Below are 11,791 nucleotides of genomic sequence, written 5' to 3' on the forward strand. Positions count from 1 at the left end.
AAGGGCAAGTCATGCCTGAGTAATCTAATTGCCTTCTATGACGAGATAACTGGCTCTGTGGATGAGGGGAAAGCGGTGGACATGTTGTTCCTTGACTTTAGCAAAGCTTCTGACACGGTCTCCCACAGTGTTCTTGCCAGCAAGTTAAAGAAGTATGGGCTGGATGAATGGACTATAAGGTGGATAGAAAGTTGGCTACATTGTTGGGCTCAATGGGTAGTGATCAATGGCTCCATGTCTAGGTGGCAGCCGGTATCAAGTGGAGTGCCCCAAGGGTCGGTCCTGGGGCCGGTTTTGTTCAATGTCTTCATAAATAATCTGGAGGATGGTGTGGATTGCACCCTCAGCAAGTTTGCAGATGACACTAAACTGTGAGGAGTGGTAGATACACTGGAGGGTAGGGATGGGATACAGAGGGACCTAGACAAGTTGGAGGATTGTGCCAAAAGAAATCTGATGAGGTTCAACAAGGACAAGTGCAGAGTCCTGCACTTAGGATGGAAGAATCCCATGCACCGCTACAGACTAGGGACCGAATGGCTCGGCAACAGTTCTGCAGAAAAGGACCTGGGGTGAGAGTGGACGAGAAGCTGGATATGAGTCAACAGTGTGCCCTTGTTGCCAAGAAGGCCAACGGCATTTTGGGATGTATAAGTAGGGGCATTGGCAGCAGATCGAGGGATGTGATCGTTCCCCTCTATTTGACATTGGTGAGGCCTCATCTGGAGTACTGTGCCCAGTTTTGGGCCCCACATTACAAGAAGGATGTGAAAAAATTGGAAAGAGTGCAGCGGAGGGCAACAAAAATGATTAGGGGACTGGAATACATGACTTATGAGGAGAGGCTGAGGGTACTGGGATTGTTTAGTCTGCAGAAGAGAGGGGATTTGATAGCTGCTTTCAACTACCTGAAAGAGGGTTCCAAAGAGGATAGATCTAGACTGTTCTCAGTGGTGGCAGATGACAGAACGGGGAGTAATGGTCTCAAGATGCAGTGGGGGAGGTTTAGGTTGGATATAAGGAAAAACTTTTTCACTAGGAGGGTGGTGAAGCACTGGAATGCATTACCTAGGGAGGTGGTGGACTCTCCTTCCTTAGATATTTTTAAGGTCAGGCTTGACAAAGCCCTGGCTGGGATGATTTAGTTGGGGATTGGTCCTGCTTTGAGCAGGAGGTTGGACTAGATGACCTCCTGAGGTCCCTTCCAACCCTGATATTCTATGACTCAGAAGGGGAGTCACACAGAGACCTCTCTAGGGTGGGACTCCAGGAAGCCCAACTCACAGGTGCCCCTGAAGGCTGGGGCAGGCTGACCCCCCGTGGGACTTGAGGGACCTGAAATGTAATTACTGTAGCCAAAAAGGACACAAGGTGGCTCAGTGCCTGAAGATGGAGGAAATGGCAGCCAAGCAGAACCCGTGGGGGGTCAACCGAAGCCCACCAAGAGGGGGCACCGCGGGTCCAGGGGGCCACAGTCCACAGGGCTATGTTGGGAGTGGGGGGGGGACACTGAGTGAGGGTAGGGCTTGACAGTGCTGGGCCAGAGCCTCTGTCCCAAGGTGGGGAAACTGAGGCATCACCAACCGGGGCTGTACCCTCAAACCCAGCAGCCAAATTCCAGATGGAGCTGCAGGAGGATCCCTCCTTAGAGAAGCCGAGGGCCCTTGCTGGCCACAGTGGTGCAGGATCCCAGGGGGAGGACTGCCGGGAGGGATTCCTGTACCGGGAATGAGCTGTGTCAAGTTGCCTTCCCCACTCTGAACTCTAGGGTACAGATGTGGGGACCTGCATGAAAACCCTCCTAAGCTTACTTTTACCAGCTTAGGTTAAAACTTCCCCAAGGTACAAAATTATTTTACTCTTGGATTTCCACTACCACCACCAAACTTTATCTGGGTTTACTGGGAAAACATAGTTTGGACACATCTTTCCCCCCAGAATCCTCCCAACCCTTGCACCCCACTTCCTGGGGAAGGTTTGGTAAAAATCCTCACCAATTTGCACAGGTGACCACAGACCCAAACCCTTGGATCTTAGAACAATGAAAAAGCATTCAGTGTTCTTACAAGAAGACTTTTAATAGAAGTAAAGGAATCACCTCTGTAAAATCAGGATGGTAGATACCTTACAGGGTAATTAGATTCAAAACATAGAGAATCCCTCTAGGAAAAACCTTAAGTTACAAAAAAGACACACAGACAGGAATAGTTATTCTATTCAGCACAGCTCTTTTCTCAGCCATTTAAAGAAATCATAATCTAACACATACCTAGCAAGATTACTTACTAAAAGTTCTCAGACTCCATTCCTGTTCTGTCCCCGGCAAAAACAGCATGCAGACAGACACAGACCATTTGTTTTACTCCCTCCTCCCAGCTTTTGAAAGTATCTTGTCTCCTCATTGGTCATTTTGGTCAGGTGCCAGCGAGGTTACCTTTAGCTTCTCAACCCTTTACAGGTGAGAGGATTTTTCCTCTGGCTAGGAGGGATTTTAAAGGGGTTTACCCTTCCCTTTATATTTATGACAGGCTGGTTCAGGGCCAACTGAACCTTGGAAAGCCAGGAGGCAATTGGTGGTCCTCCCCCAGAGGTACCACCACAGACTGTTGTACTTGGCCCACAATATTCCCCTTTCAGGGCATCTGGCGCACCAGGCAGAGGCTGCTGCAGAACTTTTAGTGGCCCGGGGCCTTTGACGCTGTCCAACAGTATTGCAGGGCCTGGGACTCCTGCCAGAGGGTGGGGAAGGGCCAGGATAAGTGTAAAGCAGCTCTGAGACCTCTGTCCATCATAGAGGAGCCTTTCCAGAGGGTGGCCATGGACATAGTGGGGTCCCTCAGCAGGGCAACCCGGTCGGGGAAGAAATACATTCTGGTGGTGGTAGATTTCGCTATGCGCTACCCCGAGGCAGTGGCCATGTCGTCTATGGAGGCAGACACCGTGGCAGATGCGCTGCTCACCATTTTCAGCAGAGTGGGGTTCCCCCAGGAGGTCCTTACAGACCAGAGGTCCAACTTCATGTCAGTCAACCCTGCTCCAGTGCTTGTGGGAGAAGTGTGGGGTTGGACACACCTGGGCCTCAGTGTGTCACCCTCAGTCCAACGGGCTGGGGGAGAGGTTCAATGGGACCCTAAAGATGATGCTGAAAACCTTTATGGACCAGCACCCACAGGACTGGGAGAAGTATTTAACCCACCTGCTGTTCACATACAGGGAAGTGCCCCAGGAATCCACAGGGTTTTCCCCTTTCGAGTTGTTGTATAGGAGGAGGGTGAGGGGACCCCTCGACTTGATGATAATGCTCCTACTAATGCAGCCCAATATGTTATTAGCCAGTCGGTCATTCGGCACCAGGCAGGGGAAGGTCTCGCACCCAGGCCATTCTGGATCAGAAGCGTGTGTGGGGAGATGGGAGCTGAACACGGACCCCTCTCCAAACTCCCAGCAGCCCCCAGGGCCTCGTCCCTGCGATCCCTCTACCACCATGGGCACAGGGACCCTCAGCCAGCCCCACCATAGGGCCCAACAGTGGGGAACTGCTGGTCCCTCCCACGGCCTTGACGCTGGCCCCAGTTCAGCCCCGTTCCCCCACTCTGCAGGGCTCTGGAGAAGCCTCCACTGGCAGCTTTGCCGCTGGTGCTCTGTGGCAGCTCCTGCCGAGGCCCCAGGGCCCAGGCCGGGCAGCGCTGCCCTCCCAGGGGGCTCGTTAGCCAGGGCCATGCAGAAGCCTGGGGCCCAAAAGCCAACCATGGCTCCCCAGCCGGGAGCGGGTTTCCTTGACACCTGGGTACCCCAGGGGGCCAGATCCTAAAGAGCAGGAGGGGAAGATGCAGAAAGAGGAGAGCTGTGCCTGGGGCCGTGGGGCCAGGATTCAGGCCTGGGGAGCTTTGGGCCTTGTGGAGGGGACTCCAGCACTGGGGAAAGGGCCAGCTCGACTGCCCCAGAGCCCAAGGCTTGCATCACACCCCCATCCCCCACGCCAACGGCCCTGCCCTGAAGGGACCCATCTAGGGGCAGAGCGGAGCTCAGGCTCTGTAGCCCCAGCGTGCCAGTCCCACAGCCGGCAGGCAACGCGGGTGCTGTCCCAACAGGAACTGGATTGAGCCCCTCTCCACAGCCACCACCCACTGTCAGACACTGCTCCCCTGGGACAGATTCGAACCCGTGCCCCAGAGGGGAGAGACGCCCCCTACCCCGCCAGCCCAGAATATTATTATTCAACTTACATAGCACTGTCCAGCAAAGCACTTCCCAAAGGAGGTCGGTGTCATCATTCCCACTGTACACATGGGGAAACTGAGGCAGAGGGCAGGGAAGGGATTTGCTCAAGGTCACCCAGTGGCAGAGCCAGACATAGACCTCAAGTCTGCTGCATCCCAGTTCAGTGCTTTACCCACTAGGCCACACTGCCTCCCTTGACTCTGTGGCCATAGCTCGGGAGCGGCTTTCCCTCCACGCACCACCAGGGGGAGGCATGAGATGTTTAGTATTGTCTGTCCCAAGTGTGGGGAGGCACGAGCCACCCCGGGTCCCACACAGGTGCCTCTGTCCAGATGGCACAAAGGCCGAGCGGGCCCATCAGCTTTGGTGCCCCTCTTGCCCCTCAACATTCAGAAGTCACTAGTCAGGCCTCAAAATCATGAGATTTGCTTAAAAAATCACAAGATTTTAATATTCATTTGCATTCTGGCACGGCTGTGTTTGGGAGGTGCGAGGTCTGGGGCTTCTCCTCCATGCCGAGGGTGGGCACTTTATCTAACGAAAGCGAAGATTCTTCGTTACTGATCCCATTCCAACTCACCCACCCACCCACTGCTGGGCTCACCATGCAATGATGGGCGTTGGCAATGCTGGCCATTTAAGGGTTAAAGTGTGACAGGGTGTTGGTCTACCCTGGTACTAGAAGGGCAGCAGGAAGAGCAGCAGCCCCACAATTGAGCTGCCTTGGAAATTTGGGGGTGTGTGTGGAACCCTTATGTTTTCACCCCTTGCAAAAAATTTTCAAAAGCCAAAAATATGTATATGTGTGTGTGTGTGTGTGTGGTTTTTTTCATCCCCTCCCATCCACTTTCCAGTGGCAAATGAGAAAAGGACAAAGGGCAGAGAAATGGGGGAGGGAGGGGTAATTTTTTGAAGGCTTTTTTTAAATTGCTCATCAAAAACCTGAAATGTTTAGAAAGAAGCAAATTTTTTCTACAACACTGTCAAGAAAACGGCCAATTTACCAACAAAAAAGCTCAGGCTTTAGTTTAAAGAGGAGCGAAAGAAGCAGGGCTGAAATAGGTACAGAATATAATGAAAGGAGGGGGGTGCTCCTATTTGCCCCCCCCCTTCACCTGCCCCAGTGTTACAAGAGCAATGGGACGCTCTGTGAAAGCAAATGTCAAGGGAAGTTACATAATTAGCCAGGGGAACTCACTGCCACTAGATGTCACTGACATTGCGAGCCTGGCAGGATTCAGACAAGGATGGTGGGGGGTGTGGGAGCAAGGGTGTCAGGACAGAATTTAGAAAACAGGGCACAAGGCCACTACTGACTGTCAGGATGAGGGAGATATGCCTCCCTTCCCCTCCTCCCCCGACTGGTTATGTCATCATTAGCCATTAGGAGGGGGTTCTTGCACCTTCCTCTGAAGTAGCTGGTGCTGGGGTGGCTGGCCCCATTGATCTGATTTGGGGAAGGAGGCAGCAGGGAGAGGGCAGGGTACTGGGCTAGATGGGTCCTGTGACGCTAGCAGACCAGGTGCCAGCTCATGCCCAGGCCCTTAGGCCTCACTGAACACTGGCAAATGCAGAGCTTGACCCAGCCTGTGTGTTAGCCGTGTGACAACAGCTGCTGATCAGCGTGTGTGGAGTGTTTCGACTTGTGGAATTGCTTGCAGGATTGATCTCTCCCATAACCTCTGTAGCCCGTGGTATAAAGTTAGAATGAATGTTTGCATTGTAAACCTCTGTAACTGCTCTACACCACTGAGTTTGCAAGGCAGCTTACGTCCACCTAACACTGCGTCTTCACTAAAATTTGGCTCCCGCTGATGTAACTCACCTGCTTTGCCGACTTAATCATGCCACTTCCCCCAGTCAGCGTAGTTAGGTCAATGCAGTGTCAGTGTACATACTGCGTTGCTTACATCGACTGTCCCGCAATGCCCCACACTGACAGTGCAATCGATACCACACACCACAGACACAAAGAGCCAGGTGTACACACACACAAGTGCTGTAACTACTGTGGCGGCTGCATGCAGGGCAATTTGATTTTGTAGTATAGCCGTGGCCTGTGTAACTCCCCCAACAGGGGAGAAGCATGAATTAGTGTAAAGTGCTGGGCCTGCCCATTGAAACCAAACGAGCCATTGTGAAACATCCTTACTGATTGCCTCTGTTGTTAGATATTTCACTGCATGTGTGTGTATTCTCCCTGTGTGCTGCCCCAGCTCTGTGCAGACAGCCAGCACAGCAGACCTTGAGTGAACCGCCCAATGACCACAAGATCCGTTAAGGGACGAAGGCACCCGGCCAGGTTTATTGTTGACAAGGCATGCTAATAGCACCTGGCAGACTCTACGAGGATACTAAGACACGTATGCCTGTGATAATGGACGCAGCTCAGTGAATGGTGGGACTTTCCATTGCCCCCTTGGCTGGACCAACACATTCTCTCAGAGATACCCTGATACAAACAAGCTGCCCCTCTGACTTAGATACTGCCCTCTGACCTGGCTAGTTATTGTCCACTTTTTTTGAACATGTTGGTTTGATTAAAACATTTGTATTTATTACGTTGCTATTTGACCTTATCTTTTAGGAGGGCTCAGTGTGTTCCTGTTATCCTTGGGGAATGTTTTTGTGCCATTCTTGATATTGTGGTTTTTGTACCACGCTTCTGGAATGTGTTTGTGTGAGTCCTTTGTGGCGAGCACTGTCCAGGACTGTGTGTTTCTGCATGATCAGCGCTGGGCTGGCCAGATTCTGGGAACGTGCAAGTGGGCAGGGCCTGATGTTTGCTCACAGCAGGGAGAGGGGATACTGGGCTGGATAGGCCCTGTAGGAACCAGCCAGGCTGAGTTTCCTGCAGGGCAGAGGGAGGTGAGTGGGCCTCGTTAGATGCAGCCTGGGGGGCTGGCTGTGGTGAGGGGGGTCTTAGGCTTTGGGGGGGTTCTCTGCAACAAGCTGTCTCTGTGACTGATGCTGATCACACTACGCTGCCCCCTTCTTAAAGCCCAGCCCAGCCCAGCCCAGCAGCTGGAGCCCACCCAGTAATTAGGAAATGAGATTTAATTTCAGGCAACAAAATGCCACGAAAGTGGCGGGTGAGCCGGCTTTGGGCTGTGCGGTAAGATGATAAGCAGCATCACACGGGCTGGTTGGTTGCATAATTGTGAACTTGGCTCAGGCTGGTCGCCTTCCCCACCCCCCGCCCAGCCCTGGAGGTTGGGGGCCGACTCTGGGGAGGGCTGGGGAACGAGATGCTGGGTCCCTGCCCGGGAGAAGGGGTGTGTGCTGGGCATCATTCTGGGATTGCTCAGCCCCCAGCATGGCCTGGCCCAGGGCAGGGACCCAGCAGTCCATACCCACAAGGGATGGGCAGGTTGGGGACAGGGCTAGCTCAGCCTGGGTTTGGTGAACTCTGATCTTTAGACAATATTTCCTCTAGGGCCCATTGGATGCACCCGTACTGCCTACAGGGGGCACTGCTGCTGCATGGGGGTATCACCCACCCGCACCTCCTGCCTCCCACTGCCCCACCCCAAATCACCCCCTGGCCCCTCCACCCATGCACTGTATACAGCTTGCAGATACTGTAAACCTCTCCCCCTCCCTGCTACCCCCACTGCCTCCCCTCAGCCCTGCTGTAAGCCCCCCAAGTCACCCCGCTCTGCCCCAAACAATCTCCCTCCAGCAGGGTCTGCATGCAGGTCTCTGCAGGATGAGCTCTTCTGCAAGCCTGGTGCAGCTTCACCTGTCCCTGGGTCCCAGCTCCGCCCTAGTCATGATCCCCCCAATCCAGGCCCAAAGGTCTTGGGGGCCCTGGCACAGCTGGCACTGGGAGACAGTGGCATCTTGGCACCCCATTCCCACCAGCCCCCAGGGCTGGGACCAGCACAGTGATCAGCTCCCCCAGGCCCACTGCATGGGCTGATGTGTGCAGCCCTCTCCAGCTGCCCTCACCAGGGCCTGGGGCAGAGCATGGCAGAGCCAGGGCAGAGGGGCTGGGCCTGTCTGCTGGACCCACCCTCCCTCCTGGCACCGACCAGGCCCATGGCCAGCTGTCTCAGGCCTGCACCCCCCTCCTGCTTCTGGGGGCAGGCTGAGGGGTACAGCGTGTGTGGCTGGGGTGCCCCTTGCTCAAGGTGCAGGCCCGGGGTGCACACGGAGCCCCGGTGGCAGCCCAGCTGTAAGGGCAGCCATGGGGGGAGCTGGCGAGCCCACAGTCGGGCAGGTGTCTCCACCGGAGCTTTTTAATTCCGCGCCCCCAATTCGCCGCCCACCTGCCTGGCAGCCGCGCAGCAATTATCCAAATGGCTGTTAATTACGGCTGATAATTCCCCACGGGGATCAGGGATGGAAAGCTCCGCAGCTGAGCAGATTGGGGCTGGGCCCGAGCAGCAGATCCCAGGTGCCAGGGTCTCTCACCCCGTCCACAGCAGGCACGCAGTGCTGGCAGGGCTCGTGTGCCCAGCAAGGAGACAGGAGCTGGCCCAGGGGGAGGGGAAACGGGGCCTGCTGGGCTCTACGGGACTGACCTGTGCCGGGGCACGTTCCCCAGCAGGCTGCGTGTGCAATTATTAGCAGGAGTATGAGGGGAGAGAAGGATGGGCAGAGCCAGGGGGGCTGGGAGGCAGGACTCCTGGGTTCTGTGCTGAGCTCTGGGAGGGGAGTAGGGTCTAGGGGTTAGATCAGGGGCTGGGAGGCAGGACTCCTGGGTTCCATGCCCAGCTCTGCCCCCAAATCCATGTGAGTCACTCCCGCTCTGGGTGCCTGTTATTGAGGTTTCATGTCACATGGGTGCTGCTGGGCATTTTCCAAGCCCCCTGGGGGGCTGGGATCGTCTTTTGCCAAGCCTGGGGCACTCTGAGGCTGGCAGGTGCGGGGGAGCCATGGCAGGGTGAGATGGGTAGGGGCACAGGAGGGGTGCAATGCAGAGTCTGGGCTGCAGGGGGGCGCATAGGCTGAGAGTGTCTGACCTGGCAGGTCCCCTCCTGCTGCGGAGAGGAACTGCATTTTCTCCTTCTGCCTGTCTCCCACCCAGGGCAGCCCCCAGCTGGGCTGGGAAGCAGCCGCCTGCCCTCCCGTGAACCAGCCAGGGGCACTGGGCTTGAAGGGGTGCTAGCCTAACGCGGCCTAGGCCAGGCCCAGATGATCACAAACAGGGCGCGCCCAGCCAGGCCATCCCTGCGCCAAACCTGGCTCAGCCCAGGCCCCAACCCATGGCTGCATGGCCAAGTCAGTGCCCTCCAGCCCCCCGCCCTCCCCAACTGCCTGCAATAGCCGTGCTACTCCCCCCCTCCGCCCCCCCCCGCCCCAACTGGCCTGGCTGGGACACCGCAGGTCAGGGCGGGAGGGGTCACAGGCAACCAGAGCAGTGACTCTGTGCATCACAAAAATCTCCCAGGACCTGGGTAAGCTGGGTTTGGTCCTTGGCACAGCACAGCTCACAGGCCTGAAGCCTCCTTCCCACCTCATGGGGTGCGCGACCATGTGTGGCTGGCTGAGTGCCCCCTGGGCACCAAGGGAGCAGGGGATGGGCTGGGAGAGGGCAGGAGGGGCCACAGCCTGCGAGCAGGTTGAGAGGAGAAGTTAGACAACCCCCAACCCTCATGAGTGATGGGTCTGATCCCCCACCACGGTCACCCCTGCTCTGGGCCCTGATCCCCCATAATACTCCTCCGGGACCTGGGGCAGGTCCTTGACCTGGCACTGGTCTCTCACTGTCTCCAGCTGGTGGGGGTGGGGTTGCTGAGGGCGCTAACCCCCATGCCCAGTGACTACAGAGGCAGGACGAGTCTCCGAGCTGAGCCGGGGGAGCAGGGTGCGGGAAGGGTAGGAGAATGGGGCTCTCTCACAGCCCCTCCTTGGCTCCTTTCACCCTCCAACAAGGAGGGGGGTGGGGACACTGCCACTGCACCCCCAGCTGTTGGCACAGGCTAGAGGGTGCCAGAGGGGAGCCCTGGCCTGGCTGACGGGACGAGCCTACACAGCTGCTCACACAATGCAGGTGCCAGCCAGGGCCCCAAGGACTGGGGGCCAGCAGCAGCCAGGGTGGCGGGACCCTGGGGCAGCTCTAGGCACAGGAGGATGGAGGAGGTGGGGGTTGGGGCAAAGGCCAGGCCCTAGAGGGGGACCAAGGAGGCAGGTGTTCTGTCCCACATCTGAGCGGGAAGCAGGGGCTAGTGGTTAGAGCAGGGCTGGGACGCAGAGGGCTGGGTTCCAGCGCTGATTCTGGGAGGGGCAGGGGCTGGGTGGGTATGGTTCCCTGTGGGGCCAGCCTGGGGGCTGGGCCCTGGTGCTCGCTCAGTGCCTGTCCCAACCCCACACTTGATGGGGACCCCATAGCTGGCTTGAGGGGACTCCTGAGGCTCCCTCCTGGTCCCCCTGGCACACGGACCAGAGGCAGAACAAGGCACTAGGAGCAGGGGGCCACAGGGAACTGTGGAGGTTCTGGGGCACGGCTGGGTGAGCCAGCACTGCACCAGCAGGGGGCGACCACAGGCCAGAGCAGAGCTGCCCCCAGGCCCTGGTCCAACAGTGAAAGGAGCAGCCACTGCCCCACCCTGCTCCCAGGTGCAGGGAGGCAGCGCTGGCCGGGTGACTCGGAGCCAGGACACCTGGGACCTGCAGCAGGGCTGGAGGGGGAGTTGGGGAGATCCCGCTCCCTGGGCCCTCAGCCACCTGCCCCGCCCTGTGCCCTCCCTTCCCCTGCCTGTGAACAGCAGCAGAGACCTCGGCCAGCCTCTGGCAATGCACTTCATTGGCCCAGGCACATGCCCAGCAGGGCAGTAGCCGGGGGCAGGGCCAGCACTGACTTTGTGATAATGGGGGGGGCAGGGGCTCAGAGCTCCGAACAAACAAACTCTCCCCCTGCGCCCCCCACCCCCTGGAGGTCACTCCCAGTAAAGGAGGTCACTGCCTTTACCTGGGATCACTCCTGCCAGCGCTTGCCCCAGCACAGCCCGCCTGGCAGGCAAGAGGGAGAAGATCTCTAGGGCCCGTGGGATTCAAGGGGTGAGGCTTGGCTCAGGGCTTGATCAGACCCAAGGGGGCTGGAGCTGGCTGCCTCAGATGGAGCTGGGGCTCCAGGTGCCCAGGGCGTGGCTCTGATACCCAGGGAAAGGCAGTGGGGAGGTGTCTGCCACTGGGCAGGGGCATTTGATCCAGGCCCATCAGGTGGCGAGCCCGCTCTGCCCTGCTGCTAGGGTGACCAGACAGCAAGTGTGAAAAATAGGGACAAGGGGTGGGGGGTAATAAGAGCCTAGATAAGAAAAAGCTCCAAATATCAGGACTGTCCCTATAAAATCGGGACATCTGGTCACCCTACCTGCCGCTGACCAACCCTGGACGCGCCTCCTACGCAGTCCTGGCTCCACCCCCACTTACTTGGGCACTCTGACTGCAACTCCTGCTAGGACCCCTCCCCCCTTCGGGAGCCGAGGTCCCCACTGGGGGACAGGGCCAAGAGGCCAGGGTGCCAGGCTGTGATGGGAGGGGTGCAGGGAGTCAGGGCTGGGCCAGCACCTCAAGGCGGTGAATGGGGATGATATGGGGGCAGAAGGGGGGGGGGGGGGGTTTC

This window comes from Lepidochelys kempii, chromosome 20 (assembly GCF_965140285.1).
Source record: "Lepidochelys kempii isolate rLepKem1 chromosome 20, rLepKem1.hap1, whole genome shotgun sequence".
Lineage (NCBI taxonomy): Eukaryota > Metazoa > Chordata > Testudines > Cheloniidae > Lepidochelys > Lepidochelys kempii.